The sequence below is a fragment of the Excalfactoria chinensis genome, chromosome 5, assembly GCF_039878825.1.
Source record: "Excalfactoria chinensis isolate bCotChi1 chromosome 5, bCotChi1.hap2, whole genome shotgun sequence".
Classification (NCBI taxonomy): Eukaryota; Metazoa; Chordata; class Aves; order Galliformes; family Phasianidae; genus Excalfactoria; species Excalfactoria chinensis.
In genome coordinates, this window is record NC_092829.1 from 52556056 (window position 1) to 52572216 (window position 16161).

Consider the following 16161-nt stretch of genomic DNA (forward strand, 5'->3'; position numbering starts at 1 on the left):
ATTACCCTGCCTTATCCAGTTCTTAAACACTATAAGTCTGTCAGAATTCTTGTCAACAATTTTCTACATGCAGTTGGAAATGACAGCTTCATTTTCTTTTGTTGAAACCATTATAAAGAACCAGGTCATTCACTGTCCAAGTTACTTTCCTCATTCATGACAGATGGTCTGAAAGAAAAAGAAGGGAAAAAAAAAAAACAATCAAGTCAATATTTGGCTTCAGAATTAAAAATGAACATATCATGCCCCCCTTTCCATATTACCTTAAAAATACACACTGGCCTGTCTTGACTTCAGTGCTGGTATTTTCTGAAATACTACCACCAGCTTCCTACTAACCGTGACATAAGCTGTAGCAAGCTGTCTGCAGTGATAGCCTGCATAAATCATCGTTCCTGAAGGGAACAGATGTTCAGGGTATGAAAGAGTAATACCACAATTTAGTCATAATTAAAATTCACCTTAGCATGCCTCTTTCAGCGAGCAGAGAGGAACATTTCACTTCTCACCTACAAAAATGAAATGTCTCTCATTTCTTCTGCTTCAGGAAAATTAAGCTTGACCCTCTTGTACATCACTTGAATTTCATATCTGACACTGCATCACGCAGGTGACACCTTTATTTCACATCAACTGTTTGTTTCCCTCTTTCCTGAGCACTAGAAATTGACCTCTACGTGGTGTAGTGCTCTGCACAAAATGCACATACAATTAAATCTTTAAAGAATATCATTGTACATTGCACACAAAGTATAAACAGTAAGCATCTCTAGCAATACTGCAGCAATAAACATTTTACTGATAATAACGCATTCAAAACTTAAGAACTAATGGCCTTTAAAAATTATTTAATGTTCTAAGACAACTAAAATTAATGGGAGTTAGATGATAAACTCAGTTAAAAATTTGATCCTTAGTCTTGTAATTGCAATTGATGTTAATGGAATGAGACCATGTTACATAAGTTCCAAAATGTACGTCTCATACTGATTCATTACAGTTGGACAATGTAGATACATGACAGTTCTTTTGAAAAATCATTTCTATTCACAAATCTTCATATCACGAGGCTACTTTCTTATTAAATACAGAGTATATGTTGATTACATTACTAGATATGGATTCTCTAACCCACAAAAAGATAAGCAGCCCAAATTTGCTGGTCTAAGACAAAACACAATTTACTGTTCCACCAACACCGATACAGGTAGTGAATATAAAAAAGAATAAAAGAATAAACCATAGATTATTTTCTTTATTAAATATCCTCCTCAACTGTCAACCTACGGAACGTCATAGTGGATTCTAAAGTCAATTAGATAGCATTACTGAATTAAGCTCTTGTTCAGTCATTTACCATGACTGAGGTTGTGTATTTACAAAGCTATTAATCCAGTGGGGGTCATTTTGTAACCAAAGCTATTTCTCAACATGTAAATAAATTTTATTTTGAGGCATTTACAAACTAGTGGAGTCTGTTTCCCTCCACGTGAAGCATCTATGTTAGCTTTCTAGTTTAAACAAATACTGCAGTTTTTAAGTTAGGAACTTATAGCTTCCACTTACCATCCTTTCATTCACATCACAGAAATACTTCAGAGTATGCAAACTAATTTGGGTGAGTGAACAGTTTACTCTAAGCAGTCCCATAAGTCCATTGCATAGACAAGTGCTGGCCCAGAGTAAGAACTCTTACTTGTGTAGAGCAGATCTAAGTTACTCTGTACTAATTGCTTCATTCCACAGATCTGATTTTCATGTTAACGCAGATACAACATAATTACAATTTTCCTGATTTTTTTCCACCAGAGCTCTTCCTGTTCTTTGCAAATTTACAAATTTTCCCTTACCGTTATCTCTCAGACAGCACACATACATTTACAGTTGTATGGAATGCATTCTGTAGCCACTGTGAAATCCAATTGGCACGGGCACATAACATGAATTTGTTAGAAATCAGCTGCTAAAATTTCACAGCACTTCCATTGTCAGTGATCAGGTTTCAGCATCAAAGGACTTTGCCAATGCCAGTAGTAATAAGTAGACAGACTCCAAATACCATTTTACACAGTATATATAAAACCAGAACATCAGGTAGAATGCAGACAAACAGCACTAGTTCTTGCCTCTATTGGCTAAATTAACAATGCTAGACTGAGAAATGCAGAGACTTTACTGAATGGCATTAACAACCTTGTGTGTTATCATCTATAATTACAGGTTCCAAGTGGTATGTAGCTGCAGTAATGAAGAAGATGCAGCTCAAAATTCACATGAACAGCAAATCTTGAATCACAAATACAACTGACCTATCCGGTAAACAACGATATCTTAATAAATAGATGGTTACAAGACTAGTTTAGCTACTGGTAGAAAAACATCTCCACTAACACTTGAAAACAGATCTTAAGACCTCAGTTAACACAAGAGAGTTAAAAGATGGATAGACTGTCATCCATGGATTTTACAGAGAGGTTTATTTTCAGAGAAGTTTCAGAAGGATTAACCTTGGATGAGGGAGCCCTAATTTGCATTGAAAAAACCTAATCCAAGTCTGTGCTGTGATTCAGTTGGATAGGATATTGATGAATTCATTTTAATGGACACGTTTTATGCTGTTTCCCATATGAGGAAGTGTTACTGCTTGGCTGGGGTAACCGTAAAAGAATGTTTTCTGTTTAGGTATCAACATTAATAAGTGTAGTATGACTTCTTCCTGAGCAGACTGATACTTGGAAAACAACTGGCAGCTGATTGAAATCATAATGAAAGATGACAGAAGGTAAAACCTACAGCCTGCTTGGCCTTGAACAATAAGAGCAAGTAGATGCCGTAAGGCAAATTTGGGAAGATTACTGCTGCCTAATCCAAAGAATGTGATGAAGATACATTCTGCCCACCCTTTAAGGTTATATCTAAAACACCCCTTAGGGTTGGTGGGAGAATTACTCTGAAAGTCAAGCTTATTTATACTTTACAGCATAAGCCAGCAAGGAGGCTTCAAACACAACAGGAATAAACCTTCCAAAATTAAGAATGGCCACAAAATGCTAAGCATGACCATTTGTTCCTAGCTGGGGCTGAACAAGACATCAACGAGTCTGCTACATGCACAGAGGGCAGGCACTACAAGGCAGTTAGTATGCTTCCACTGTTTCAGAACAATGTAGACATAAAAATCAGTCATTTGAGTGTCTTTGTGTCCCCTTAAATTTACAGCAACAAATTACTTTTGCTAACCAAAATTATCTGAACATTAATACAGCTATACATCCTTACGCCACCATGATCCTTCCTGATCCGAGAAGTGTGGTATTTATCTTCTGGGATTCACAAACCAGGAATCCACTAGCAAGACTGTACGGTGATGTATAGTGACAAAAATGCAAAGATAGTACAAGAGAGGTGGTGATAAGTATCTAAAAGGTTATTTAAAGGAAAGACTCACCCAACAGAGGCCTTCAATCTGCTAAAAATGCTGAGGCAATCTCCACCAAAGAGCAACCTCAAAGAGATGCTGCTTAAAGGTGGTCAGGCCTCAAATGAGGTCTAGAGGAGGTAGAGTCAGACTCCACCCCTTCTGGGAGCACAGCTTAATTACCCTCACCTGTGCTCCCACAGCTGACCCAAAACTTACCTCAGCTGATTAATCAGAGGCTCAGGCTGTGATTACCAATTTCCCATACACTAGACATATGAGGTCTGCTCTGAAAATAATACCTCCTATTTCATTATGTTGGCCCACGACATCAGTGGCAGATGTTGGTGATATAATAATAGAGGTTCAGTCACCAATATTCCATTACATTTTGTTGCTGTGCAAAACATGGCAGCAATGGGGCAGTCTGACAAAACAGCATCCGACACAGAAGTGCAGATGAAGCAAACTGTGCACAAATACACAATAATGCCAAGCCCCATATCAGTTTAAAGACTGTGGATTACATTGCCTATCTTGGATGGACTGCCCTACCACAGCCACCGAATGGTCCAGATTTAGCACCTTTTGACTTCCATCTGTTCAGGCCAAAGAAAGATGGACTGTATGGGCAACATTGCCCCAGCAACAATGACATTGTATCAGCTGTGAAACACTGCATCACCTCCACTGGTACAGATCTGTATGAGCGAGGCACACATGCCCTTCTCCAACAATGGTGAAAAGGCATAGCTAATGGAGCTGACAACATTGAAAAATAATGTTCTGTAGTTGAGAATTTGCTCTATCAAACCAAAATTACTCTGTAAAAAAATATTTGTTTCTATTAAACATGGGACATAATTTCCCCAGTTAATGCTTTTTAATACAGATTGTGAAAACTTAGCAATGCCTTTTAAAGGGAGCAACACAGTAATGCACAAATGAATCCAAAACTTTTTATATATATGTAATGTAACAAATTACAAACTTCTCTGAAATATATTTGTGAAAAAAGAGAAAATACCAATGTCTGAGTAGTAAGAACATGTAATGTTGCATTCAATTATGTCTTTTCTTCAAGTTAAAGAAGCCTCTGTATTTGGGAAATACATTATGCCCAGGTCACATTCCTGGGTTTAGATAAGTTTACAGTCACTCCCTTTAAATACTTGAGAATTTTTTGTTTCTGCATGTTCAGAAGTGTCATTTATTGCCATAGGCACAATGGCTATATTTAACTAAAAATGACAGCTGTTGTCATTAGATTTTAAACTCATTAACACTAGTCTGACATATTATTTGAAGTATGTCTTAATTCTAAATTTGATTAAAATTATAAACATCCCATCTTTTCTGCCAATCAAAATATTTCATCCCCCTGCCCTGAAGTTTTCCACGAGCTTTTCAAGAAAAAAGGTCATTGCGTTAGCATCCATTAAAACTAAAGAGGACCCCCAGCTGGTGAAAATACTCTTACATATTTTTCCCAAAGCACAAACATAGGTTTAGCTTTATCAATGAATGATGAAAGTTTCCTGTAATGTCTTCGGGAAATAATTGAAAATACATACATGATTAGCCATAGTAATTTCTGATATTAGTCAAACAACTTAAACAAGGAATCAATACTAAAATTTAAGCAAAATTTCCTATCATTACACTCAAGCGGACCAGCAGCAATTAAGATGGTTTCAAGAAATCCAAAATTTGATGTAGGTAGTTTAAAATAACTAATATTTCTTTATGCCATTTCATATGAATTTCTCCCTTATTTACACTCAAATCAGAAATTACTTGGGGAATTATATGTGTGTAAATGGCAAACAGCATAAATAAGAAGAATCTGTAAGAGGCTGCATCAACAAAAACATACAGAGTCTAGGTGAAAGGTTAAGGTTTTATGGCTTTACACCTCAGCCCAAAGTTCATCTGATAGGCTGACACTTCGCAATGCAAACAGTTTTCTTCAATTTGTCAGGGAAAAGAGAGAGAAGGTCTCTTGAACTTCTAGATTTCTTGGATCTAGGATGATAAGACTGTCTCTTTCTAGACTGGGACAGCAATCAACCAATTTTGTTTTGGAGGATTTTATATCAAAGGTCAGAGATTTAAGTATGAAATATTTCAAATTAATTCTTACTGCAGTCTGCAAGTTATCAGGGATAGACATCTCAATGTTTTGCATTACTTAAAGAATGTTGCATCGTAATAGTTCTGCTTAGTGCAAAGGAACTAAGACAAAGGTTCCACAGACCAAGATAGCTGATTATGCAAAAGGTATGGACAAAATTGCCTTCCAAACCCTGGTTCTTTCTATGCATAAATAATTCTCAAACTTTACCCTGGATCTGTCTTCTATGACAAGACTAGGAAGGTCAAATCAGACTACTGACTAAACAGAGCTATGCTTTTCACATTTAATTACATTAAGTGCATTTGCTGTACCTCAGCGCTTCCATATTCTTTCCATTCAATACATAATTCTAAAGCTATGTTTGGAAAATAATTGCCCAGTCTAAAAAAACAGCATTATACATAGATACACACATTTTGTGTGTATTGCCACTTTATACACATACACAAATATATATTATCACAGTTGGCTATCAGTTTACACCTTCTAGTTGTCATCCCTCATTCCACAAAACCTATTGCGAGCTCCTAGAAATCAATCTAGTCAATCTGTCACGGTGGAAAATTTATTTACAGATCAGAAACATCATCAAGGTAAAGTACACCACAAAGATGTCTCTTATTTCTTTAAGAAAATACCAAGATTAATGCACAGGAGAAAAAATGTCTAGGAAATAAAGTTAAAGCCAGACAACATACATTTACTATGGTTACTGAACCATCAGTATGTCTAGACTGACATTTTGTCTAAAAATCTGCTATGGAAATGACTGAGGGAACACTATATGCACCTTTACTTTTGGTGTCAAAAGAAGCAGCAGAGTTCGCTAATTGCAAAATCTAAAGGAGGAAGAGATGCAGCATTTTAAAGGTGGGATCATACCATTAGATTTCTGGAAATCAAACACTAAAAAGTTCATTTCTGTTGAGAAGCTAGAAAGGAAACTTTTAGTACCATGAAGGGTCCCAAAATAGCTCTGAAGTGGATACTTACCATTTCAAATTGAAAATCACAAGAAGACAGGGCTGTAAATATCTGCAATAATTAGAATATAAATATTTTACCATGGAAAAACTAAGTACATTATCCATTAGAACCAGTATCTAAAATATAATCTCTTACACTAGCATCTCTCTCAACAATGAGGATCTTTGTTATTCTAATTGTCAGGATATGGTTAAGCTATTTTCTAACTAAAGAATCCAAGACCATTTTGATATATGATGATTCAGGAACAAACTTGTATAACTTCCAGTAAGTGGTGTATTTTGAAATCTTCAACCTATACAATAAGACAAATAGGCTCACAATTTCGAATCAAATACATATTCTTGCATACTTTTATGATTAATTTATAGTATATTCTTTTTTCCACCTTAAAATCCATTTTAATTGCACTTATAAATAATAACAATTTACAGAGATTACAAGAAAAATAAAAGGTGTTAATTTCAAGATCGTAGAGGACATGTATTTTTTTTCCAGAAAATTAAATGTGAAAACTCCAGTTCTTACATTTTGATGAGAAAAAACGCTTGTTATAAGTGTTTGTAGCAAGAATACTTTTATTTACAATGCTACTTGGAAATGAGACATTTCCTAATCAACCTAATGAGCTAACTGTTTCCATATCTGTTCATAGACACTAGCAATACATTTACAGAATTATTAAATCATACTATCTGAGGTTTAAATGTTTATAAAAGTTATTGTTGAAAAAAAGCTAAAATGAGGGTATGCTCATTCACTATTAAATATAGTAAATAAATATAAAGTGCACCATCTTAGCTCTTCCACTTTTTAAACATATTCAAAGCATTATTTTTAAAACTGTATAATGGTGAATTTGAGACAAGAAAATCTTGTTTATTAAAACAAAATATACTGTTATGGTAAATGTCTTCAATAGAATGACTGGACTGAATCTTGTACCTTGCTATATTTGTACCAAAAATGTGATATAAACATGCTTGCCAACACTCCTAAATAAACAGAACAGGACATGATATCTTTTAATCCAGCCACCAAACTAACATAGCAATCTGTATAATAGAACGTGAATATATTTTCACTCATGGTGAAAAACCACAGAACACAAAAAACTTCCTTTAATACAGTTATCCACAGCACAAGATGTGGAGGCAGGTCATAAATAATGCCCTACACCCTAGTAATAAAATGGATTAATTAGATGAAGTGACCTATATGATCTGCAAAGTGGCCCATGCTTCAGCAAGGAAGCCTTGTCACTGTGACTTACAAAAATATATACGAGCATGGCAGATCAACAAAAACATTTTGGCCAAAATGCTGTCTTCAGAAAGCAATTCAGCTTAAGATCAGCACAGCTAAAATAAGGTATTGTATTCAATGAGACTACCTACAGGTGAGCTGTATGTCTGGTCAGTATAGTGATATAAAAATACTAATGCTTAATTTCACTTCGCTGAAGGCTCCTACAGAAATCACTCTCAGTAGTACAGTGAATTAGAGCATAACCTGGTTTTGGACTGCAGTCCGACTACAAATCCAATGGGTCATTCCAAACTCCTTTATCTCCAACTTAGTAATTCTCAAGCATATTCAAGGTTAATGGCTAGCACAGAAACTTAAAAAAATACAGTATGGAAACTTACATGTGGCCAAATTTTCTGTAATAGTGAATAAAATGCACAAACATTTTATTGAAGATTAATATCTAAATGACTATTTTCTTATGCAAGGTTGCTACTATAACTAGAATTAAACTAAATAGAAAGCACTAATTATCACCTTAGGTTCATAACTAATGAAGAAAAAAAATGAAGCCATACACTGGACACCTGAAATTCAATTGCAAAGATGCAATGGAGTTACAGCAACAGCTGACAGAAGAAACAAGAGGTATTGGAAAAAATAAATAAGCATATCTATTATTTCTTAAAGTTCAGCAACTGTTATACATACAAACGCCTTCAAACAAACACACATGTATTTGCTTTCCAATATATTTCCAGTGAACCATCATTACATACAAACACAGGTGTTCATCATATGTAAATTACATGGAATAATAACATACCACAGAGCATTAACTCTCTGGCACAGTTCTGCAACATACAAGTTCTACAATAGTCTGTCCAAAGTATATTTTAAATGCTTGAGACTTGGTTCTTTTTTGTTAGCTAATTGGAATGACACTTTAACTGATTATTAGCATTTAAATAAATCAACAGAACTGATAGTTTTCGATTTTTATCTCAGATGATAAAACTAGTCAACTATTTCTGCATTCTTATCCATTTAACCCAAATCACAGCTTAAATTTTAATATGTAAGAAGGGTGAGGAGCAGAATAAATCCAAATCAACTGGAGAAAGCCAGAACTGGAAATTCTAATTATGCCAGGTATTTATGCCTCTTGAAGCAATGAAAGTATGTGCAAGACAATATGACTTTGACACACTTCATGACTGGTTGAATATTTAAAATACAGGTTTCAATGAGGATGCTGACTTTGCAAATATTTACGTGAAAATGTACACATAAAAAGTCTAATTTTCACGTGATCACTTTGCAAAAGGGATTTGCTGGTGAAGTTTGAACTTGTTGTCTATGCATTAAGAGTTTTAACGCAGCAATCAGTACATTCGCACCAACAAGTTATAATACCTTATTCTCTCTTTCTTGTCTTGGGCTAGAAAAAAAGAACCACTATTAAATACACACTGTTTGCCTCTCTACATTTATACATCTCTGAAATCAATTTTCAATATACTGAAGCTAATTTAAAATATAGTTTTGACCCATACTCTCATACTATGTATAAATAACAAAAAATACAAGCCAGAGTACTGTGGGATGTTATTTAGAGAAGCAGCACTTTTAATGTCAGTTCTGATTTCTGAGCACATGGAGTTTTACATTAGTGCCATTTTCCAGTTCTATTAAAGTTGTAAACGGGAGCAGAAAAAGGCCTATTTCTGATACTGGTGCTTTTTCTACTTAAAGCAGTGACTTTTTCCTGTTATACTTACCCTTTTAATGGACACACAATATGTTACTTTGTGCCCAAGCTCACCTACTCTTTCTTTTCTCAAAAGACAAGGCACATCTGCCACCTGCTCTAGTCTGTGTCCCAGCAACAACTGTCGAGCAGCAAAAAGATTGATTATCAGTCAAAAACCATTCAACAACACCAGATTTTGGTAGGTTAAGCTTGCTGATCCAGCAAGAGATGGTGTGAAATTTTCAGTAACATGTGCCAACATTTTGGTGCTAAAAGAACAGCAGTGCATGTTACAGTGAAACACAGCCAAAGACAGCAGACAAAGCACAGAAGTTTTTGTTTTGAACTCGACTTGAAAGAGGAAAACGAAAGAAATAAAATAAAGAATGAATCTGAAAATCTATCTTAATGTTCAGCTATATGCTAGACAGGGAAGATTTGGTAACAAATTGTAGCAATACTCATACAAAATTACTGAAATGATAATATCCTTTCAATGATGCTCAGAGTGCAAATATCAGCTCTATCATACATTTTTCAAGAATAAATAAAATTATCTATGCCTGAATATATAGACCATTCACTGTAGTCACTCTAGAAAATGAATTCTCTGTACCAGAATAATTTTCATGTTACCAAAAGAATTTATTCCATATAAAATTGACAGTGTAAGACACAGGCTTACTAACTTAAGTTTCATCCCTGAATACCTCCGTGAATGCTTACATGACCCTTCAGTTACAGCACATAGATCATAAACGTGCTACTAATTAATATCAGATTTTTATCTATATACAAATAACTAAACAGTAGTCATTTTCTTGGACAGTCAGCTATGAGTACTATATAGATATCTTCCTGAAATGTCATCTGCATTAAATAATACCAATCTGCAAAGAATTTACAGAAAGATCATCTCAGTATTTGTAAATACAGAATGGAAGATTTAACACCCATGACAACAAAAGCTAATTATGGGTGCTTTATGAAACAAAACACTTGCGTCGAAAGGAAATACATGAGAAAATAAACATGCCCCAGAATGTGAAGATAATATATAAAGAACATGTATATAAAATATATACTCACTAGTTGAATTATTCCTGTTTTGATTTTCTCCTTTACTATCCCTAACGTGTTTAAAAACATCTCTGCCTTTACTCTTACAAGATTATACACCTTGAACCCTTTCATTAACTTTAGACAATTTTTCTTGCATTTCTCACTGCAACTAGAGCGATACATACTATACACTAATAAACGTTTTGCTTCTAGTAATACATTAACTTCTATTAATTAATGGTTCTTTAACACAAATGCCAGCTGAATTAATCATTTAATATAATGCCCAGTTGATATCTTCAATCTGATTCCAAACTCTACTTAATTTTATTAAACGTTGCCCCAAATTTGTCGCAGAACTCTCGGAATGGACTTCATGATATTAAAACATGACAAAGATTTATTCATGTTTAAAATGTAAATGACTCAGAAACAGTTTTTCCCTTATTAAAAGCAAACAAACAAATAAACCCAACACAATTAGCAGACTTATAAGAGAATGAGGAGAAAAGAATATTGTTAATAATGGCCTTACTGAAAAATGTAAAATTAATACAGCATGATAGAGCAGATATTCCATAGTGCTGGAATAAATGTTCAAAAAATTATAAACAACAACATTAATGACTCCAATCTTACATCCTGGATTATTTTTACTAGTGGAATAAGCTTAATTAATTTTGTCTGTTTGATGTCACTGAAACTAAACAGTAAATTCAATAATCTCTTTACATTTTCACCATTTAACCTCCTGCAGGCTCCCTAATGTCTATTCAGATCTATATTAAATTAAGTACCAATGCTAATGAAGGGCAATAAATGTGGCTGTCAGTAGATTTTTCTTTCATTAAGCACATTATCCTCTTACTGAGCTGTAAATGAGTAAACATTAGTTTTGTTAAACCATGCAAAAAGACAGAATGAAAATAATTTTTAATTGCAACCCTTAAGCCATTTGCTGGGGATTCTTCATTTTGTTTTTGTTTGGGTTGTTCATTTTCTTTTATTTTTTATTTTTCCCCCCCCCTATTTTTTAATGGGTCTAAAAAAGGTCTCTTCAGTTGAAATGTAAACGTCGGCATCATGGGGTATGTCTTTAGGTTCTAGTGCCTCAGTGCTGTCTGCCAAGAACTCTCATTGTGCAACCATGTTCAGAATCAGCTTTTCAGTGCACTCCTCCAGCAGCTAAATGGATACAAGAGGTAAGGAATACTGATTACAAACATACTTACTTTATGATCTTTTTTAGTCAGAAAAAAAAAAATAAATAAACTGGAAATCAGAAATCCATTCTCAATTAATTTACCAATCTGCAGCTGTGCTATGAGTCATTTAGTGTTTTAGTGATTATTGCTGGAAGCCACAAGATCACAAGATGAGGAAAATATATATCCTTAAAAAGATTGTTTTAAAAGCATTGAGCTCTCATCTTTTCCTAAGAAGTAATATTGTATATTATTCCTGCCTGTATTTCCATAGCTTGTTTGATTTACTGTTTATAAGAATTGGTAACAAGTCACCTTTTAGGAATAATATGCAGAGAAAGAAGAATTTCATGTAACTTAAAAGGAAAAAAAAGATTTGCAATGGGATTTGAAGCAAAAGCTATAAATAAAGATAATGCATGTAGAAAAAACAAACAAACAAACCTCTTATTACATGCTACTGGATTAGGACAGCAAAACTTTAGCAAAGATCTTCCTTTTGCCATTCTTGTAAGCTGTGACTTTGATTGCATTTGGCTGCTGCTTAATAACTTCAGATACCTCAAATGCCTTCTGGACATGCCAGAGTTGTGAAACAGAGGAACAGAGAGCGCTTCTAATTCTGCTGGAAAAAAAGACCAGTTTCAGATTTTAAAAGAAGAATCTGAGATTATTGCAGTTTTAAATAATATACAATTTTTAAGAATGCTTATAATTGTGCAAAAAGGCAATCGGGATGTATAGACATTAACACTCTTCAGAGTGTAAGAATTTAGTTCCTAGCATGTGAGCTAAAAAATACAGCCTACAAATAAATCGGGTTGTGTTAGGCAAAATAGATTTGGTCTGTCTCAAGGCGAGTTTACTCTGAACTTTCTAGAATACTTGAAACACTGTTCTATCGCTTTATCATGAAGTTCTTCTACGAAATATTTATCAGTGTTTCTTAAAACCTATCAGCACAAATGAAAATTGAAAAATCCCAGTTGGTTCTGAGAAAACCTTTAATTACAAAATGCTCTCAGTGGACACTGTAGATTATTGGTTCTAGTTTAAAAAGTAAGCACCAATAACAGCATCTCTTAGGCAAAATTTCAATCAAATTGACAGCAATTATGCCTGAACTGTGACTGCAGAGAGGGGCTTATTGTTAATTGTTTGTTTCCCCGATAGCACAATATGTTTATTGCAGATAGCAGAATAAAGTTAAATAAACTAACATTTAATTAAAACAAACAAACAAAAAAACCCATAACACTTCTTAAACACTTATATCAAAGGTAATTTCTGTTTAACACTACAGCAAGGCTAGTTTGAGATGAAAAATAAAGGGGGGGCATTTCATAATGAAATCTCATACTTCAGAACAAACATTTGTGACATACGGTCTCCATCCTAGTCTGCAACAGGAGGTTCCCATGAAAAACTCAAAATTGGTTTGAGGCCTAGGATTTTAATCTCTCTCCCACGAAAATACTTGGCAATACTCCATTTCAGTGTGTGCTGAAGGGATACTTCACTTAAAACATCCCGCTATCTGGGCAATCTTTAATATTTGATAATTTCCACATTTCTTAAATGACAAAATGACCACATAAAAATCCAAGCCTTTTTTGTATTCTTTCCACATTTCTAAAGTAATTCAAGCTATCAAATTAGAGTAGCTACTTCTGTGTTAAGTGCTCAACCATATTAATAAGAAACCCAGAATCTACTCCCTTTAACAAAGTAAATACAAATTACCTTTTTGAGTTTCAGAGTTTAAGACTTCCATATGCATGGGGACAGATATATTAAAATATGTATCTTATCATACAAAATTAGCAATGATACAACTCAGTGGTTTTGGATTCAGCATTATAAGAAAACACTTAAAAACAAATTTAAGGCTGTTTGTACTGTGAGGTCACATCTCCACACAATTGAAGGGCTAACAATAATCTTCTCGATTTGCCTAGGTTAATGCCAATTTTCCAGCTCAAAATGGAACACACTAACGAGAAAAAGCTTTTCACTTTAGTTATCTCTATGGTACATCCCAAAATGCAATTATTTTCTTGGCATTTTCCAGATGGGATCTACTCATTCTTGGATTCATTATGGAGAACCACATTCTCCTTTAAGGAAAATCAACATGATGAATATTAACCACCTATTACTATGCATGCTAAAAATTTTCAAGGCTAACTGGGATGCCTGTTTTATTGTCATTTTATTCTTCTTTTGGAAATATTTAATAAAAATCAATATGTTTTTTAAAGGATGTATTCTAAGAACCTGTTAAATTAAGATACCTTAATAAAAGTTATCAAGGTCTGCTTAAGAATATCAACTGAGTCATCATAACAAGGTGACAGAACTGCATCAAACATTAGATTAAAAGCAACAGAGAAAAGCTTTGATTACCTTAGTTGACCTGTGGGAACACTTTGTGGTCTGTCTCCCTTGGATGATACTACGAGACAGAAATTGTCTGTACAGCTTCATTTGTAGCTGTCTGTATATCTGATAGACCATCACAGCTCTGAACTGATTTTGTTTGATGTTTAGAACAATCTCGAAGTTATGACCTTCTTGATACAATTGCTCAGTGCAGACATGTTATGGGCAAATAGAAGTTATCTAGAGCTTTGGTTCCCTTCAGTGTTCTCAACAGTTGTTTTCTGCAGGGGAACAGAGACATTTCCTAAAAGAGAAATATAAATATAGTCAAAATTTTATTTTTGTGCTCTGTTTATTCACTAGCTTACATTATTAACAACTGATTATCAGGAGTTCCAAAAACTTCATCACTGAAAAGCACACAACAACTTAATTAAAGATGGAAAAGCATTATAAAAATGTGTTAAGAGTTTCGCCCTGATTCTTGCTTCTGCAAATCCAAATCAATTCACTTACTTCAGATTTCAGGTCTATTAATCTTTGCATAAGCCAGAACCACAATGGAAATGGTATACAGTGCTCTAAGACAGGATGATGGTGAAGCTCAGTAGGTATTTCAGCAATACTACACTGCACTAGCACTAAGCCTGTACAAGCCTTCCTTCATATAAAATGAAAATCAAATTCTATCATAGAAATAGATAATGTTTAAAAAGCATTTAAAATAATGAGAAGAACAAAAAAGCCTTCAAACTTTCAATTTGAGACTACTATCAATGGCAAAAAAAAAAACCAAAACACTATAGACAACAGTTCAAAGACCTGGATGAGATACGATATGAAGATCATACAGCCTCTCTTTATCCTATCTTTAGAAGATCCAAATCACTGCCAGTGTAACTGCGCCAACAGCAGCATCAAAGAAAAAGAAGACAGAAAGGAATAGGATGAGATCAAGACCTCCATCTCCTTTCATATTCAAGTAATTCTTTACTGTCAGAATATTCTCTTTTTAAGTCACATAAATGATGTCACAGGAAGCATGAACTTCCAAATTTATCTGCATGCATTGCACAGAATTCCTTATACTAAAAAATAAATAAATAAATAAATAAATAAAAAATACTATGATCAATGGAATACTAAAGATTTAACTTCAATTAAAAAATCATCTGAGTAACATAACTGAACATATTATGCTATGTTTCAAATTCTGAGTAGTGACAGCAAGAAGGGCTTTTTTTGTACAATCCTTTTTGTTACACATTTAAACAGCAAAAAAACCAACTACAAAACCAAAGGAAGATTTGTTTGTAGAATGAAATGTATTAGTTGTCATTAGTTTATTCAGTATCTAGCTTCCTTCTTTCATGGAGAAACCTAACTATTGCATCAACTGCATTGACAGAATAGTAACACTACAGTTGGTATTAACTAGAGATTATGTTATTTCTATGTGCCAAATAAACCTTTACATAACTGGTCTCGTGTAGCCAAGGGCTATGACTTTAACAATATGTAAAGCTCCTTTTGTAACTGAGAGTAAATGAAAAGAAAATAGCTACAGGATTGCTGTAGATATTTCTATCTTGTTCCTCAGTCCTTGTTCAGCCTCTTCTTAAGATTTACTCCCATTATAACTATCACTTAAGCACACAGTATATGTGAATCTTGGGGTACCCAATAATAACTCCAACATCTTAACCGAGATGATTTCAAAGAGAAAAGAGAAACATGCAATTATCAAGAGTAATTTCATTCTTGTAGTGCTGAACTGCTTTATACGTTAAGAAAACCCAAATTTAGACATAACACTGGCACCCATCCTTCTGGAGATTAAACATAATAAAACGAAGGACTTAATATGTGGAAATCTCATTAAAAACTTGTTATGAAATAGTGCTTCATAGTCAGGAAAGATGGCTTGGCACTCCTTAATTAAGCAACATTCCTGTCTAACCGAACAGAA

At 34.1% G+C, this 16161-nt stretch overlaps 1 long non-coding RNA gene across 2 annotated transcripts in view; it reads right to left on the minus strand.

Annotated features, from left to right (window-relative positions):
• The window catches only part of LOC140253545 (uncharacterized), a 27375-nt gene continuing 11214 nt past the window's right edge, over positions 1 to 16161 (minus strand). Inside the window, exons 2-3 of one of the 2 annotated variants that reach the window (XR_011903887.1) lie at positions 14217 to 14496; positions 1 to 168 (exon numbers count right to left, since the gene is read on the minus strand). This is a non-coding gene — a long non-coding RNA (uncharacterized lncRNA). Of the gene's footprint in view, positions 169 to 11655; positions 11791 to 14216; positions 14497 to 16161 lie in introns of those variants that run through there. The other variant, XR_011903886.1, reaches the window with a different exon arrangement.